The sequence below is a fragment of the Chenopodium album genome, chromosome 19 (genome assembly GCF_948465745.1).
Source record: "Chenopodium album chromosome 19, dcCheAlbu1.1, whole genome shotgun sequence".
NCBI lineage: Eukaryota > Viridiplantae > Streptophyta > Magnoliopsida > Caryophyllales > Amaranthaceae > Chenopodium > Chenopodium album.
Window position 1 is genome coordinate 31,975,026 of NC_137852.1, and position 3,426 is coordinate 31,978,451.

The following is a 3,426-nucleotide window of genomic DNA, read 5'->3' on the forward strand; positions in this document are numbered from 1 at the left end:
ATTATTCAGATAGCGGGTTCAGAATTATTAGAAAGCTAATATATTCAGCAAGGTCAAGTGATCGAAATGCCTGGGTGGAGGCCGCTTCCTATCAGTAATATTAATATAATTAATATTACAGCTTAATCTTGACTGAACCCTTCGGGTCACACCCAAGCAAAATATACGAACCGACTCGACGAATTAATTCGTCGCCCGAATATTAATCATTTAGACGTCGGAAATTCGAGCGTGGAGCGTCGAAACTGAGTGTCGGAGAATCTCAAATGTTGAGCCAAAATTTAGGGTTTGGCGAGACGGGAAAATGCTTCAAGTAACAAGTAAAATCCTAGCCACGAAAAAGGCTAGGAATGTATGCCCAATAGGAGCGTGCCACGTGGAAGCACGCATGGCAGCCGCCAAGTGGAAGCGTGCCACGTGGCAGCGCCATGGTGGCGGCTCGCCACGGTGGCGACACATGTGGCAATGGCCGTGGACCCGGGTTGATGGGTCATGGACTCGGGCCAAAATGAAATGGGGCCAACCGAACCCAACTTGGGGCTCAAGGTTGGGTGACACATGGTTAATTCACATTGCATGTGAAATGCCTTGGGGACCAAGTGAGAAAGTGGTCCACTCCTAACCATGTGAAACTTGTTACTAGTTCCTTGGTTTATTTAACTAAGGGTTGAATTCACCAATCTTTCCATGTGGGATCTTTTTGTGAAAAGTCCCACATTGAGAGATGAGTGGAATTCACAAAGCATACTTCCTTATAAATAGTCATGGCATGGCTTGAGAATTCTTTGCTTGAGTGGGAGTTAGAAAGAGTATTCCATATTATTGGGAAAACTCTTAAACTCCATTAACACTTGGGTTTTGGTCGGACCTTGCTAACTCCAAGGTAGCGGACCTAAAAAGTCATGTTCGTCCTTTGTGGGTGGATACCGTTGGAGGCACGGCATTTGCGGTGTTCAAGGCTTTCGAGTAAGAGCCCGTTTTGTGAGGGCGAAGCTTACTTCAAGGGTATGATTCGTTCTTCCTTTTCTTGTGATTAATCATTTATGCTTTATGGTTTTATTAATTACGAGTGGTTCCTTGGGTCGGGGTTGTTTCCGCGGTGAGTCGAACTCACCAAACCCCAACAGCGGTATCGGAGCCCCGCTCGTTTATTTTTATAATCATGTTTTTCAAGGTTTATTTTGGCTTATTTTTCTGGTTTAAGTTGCTAATTAGATTAGTAGCTCGGTTTTATTTATTTTAATACCGTTTTTAATGTCGAATTTGGCCCAGAACCTAGATTTTCGCCCAAAACTAGTGAATTTTGGTTGGAAAAGGTGTTCTGGAAAGGTTTTTACCCCTTAGGAAATGTGATTTTAGCCAAATTCTGATCAGAATGCCTATTTTGAGGGATATTTTTGTTTTTGACGAAAAATTTTAAGTCTTTTCTAACCTTGAAATTAATGGCATAACTTATTGATTATGTGGTTGATTATTTGCATTATTTTCTGCAATTTTAAGTCCCCTTAAAGCACAATTACTTGGTAGTATTTGATGCATAAAGGCTGATTTATTTTCACATAATTGCAAACTAATTGCTTTTTAGTGTGAAAATTTTATTTTTAAGGCTTCCTAAGTGTTAAAGATTCAATCTTTATTTGTGATAAGTGATTGAAACTTTTAAAACCACTAAATTCCATGTTATTTTGTGTTAAACTTTGTTGTTTTAATCATTTTGAGTTGATTGGAAACATAAAGTTTCAATTTTTGTGATAGAAATTTGGTTATCTTCATGTTGGAAGATATAATTTTCAAGGATTCACAAAATTTAGATGTTGGAATTTTCATTTGAAAATTAAAGTTCATATTTTTCCAACTTCCCCTTACTTTGTCAAATTCTCAAGTTAATTTAAATTGATTAAATTAAAAGTGAGAAATTGCCTCAACTTTTGTTATTGCACCAAGCTAAACAAATTTAATTAAGAATGGTTCTTGGAATTATTTTGGTTATTTGCACTTTGAAAATTTTATTAAGTTAGACTTGCTTAAAATTTTTAATTTTGCTCATTAAGTTAGTTCTAAAATTAATTTAGAATTAATGAATTATGTCTCGCGAAAAGGGATCAAATCTCGAGGCCATGACACGCAAAACGAGGCAAAGAACCAACTTGGCTAGCTGGGCTGCATAGCAGCCCGCATGTGGCTGCCAAGGTGGCTGCCCCGCCTTGTGTGCGGCCACACGTGCGGCAGCAGCACACGGGCCGCAACAGCCGTGTGTGTGCGGTGGCAGCAGACTATGGCTGCTTGTCGCGGGCCGTGTGTGCGGATTTTTGGGTGTGTGCATATGCTTGGTGCGGTGAGGTGACTAGCCGTAATATGCTTGGTTTGCATGAGCCGCGATTATTCGAGTTTCCTTGGCAAAACGCTTAAAGCGAAAGCCACTTGAAATGCGGTTGGCTTAATATTGCTTATTTTGCCGTTTTATTTATTTTAATTAATTTTGTTTATTTTAATTAAAATTTTGGGAGGCTAGGCCTCGATTTTTGAGCGGCATTGGCAAAATTTTATTTTGACAAGTTTGGGTGCTACCGACTTAATTAATTGGATTAATTAAGGGAAATGCAGAATTTAGTGGGAGCTTCAATTATTAATGACGTCAATTACATAATCGGTTAAACAACTTTGACTAGTTTTAATTAGGCGTGTTTAAATGCATTTTACTTGTTTAGTTACTAGTGCGCACGTTGTTTAAATGCATTTTACTTGTTTGATTTTGTAAATTGCATAGGCCATTCACAAATAGTGAATGGATGAATGGAATGTATATTCTCTTTCACAGGTTTTATAAAATGGCAACTAGTGGGACCCGACTAGGATAGAAAATACGGACTACGTGCCGTTATGTATTTTTGTAAATCTAAATACGGTCTACGCACCGTTAAGTATTTTTGTACCTTAATATTTAGATTATTCCTAGTCGTAGACACTAGTATTTGTATAGTTTGGTTAAGTCTTGAAGACGGCGTATCTTTGAAGACAAAGCCTTGAATTACAAATGAAGACCTTTTGAAAACTTGAAGAATTCAAGGGGTCATGCTAGTTGTCAATATGCATCTATAATTTCGCTTTATATTTTATGTTTATACATATACATGTGAATTATTCGTTAGATGCATGTTTAGGTTTTCTTTATGTTGCAATGATTAGTTAAGTTCACTTAAATCAACCAACATAGAAATCCTAGATCCCTAATAATATTGAGTCAAACTTGCCTTTCCAAAACAACACTTACCAACCGGACGAGGGTGATGGTAGGCTACGCCAAATTAAAGCGAGGTGCCATCACTTCTCCAAGGCTCATAAGGCACATCGGGTGTGCACGATGGTTTTGGTTTAACTCATCGGTATGAGTGAGGAGTCCTCACATACTGTGGCAAAAGAGATACA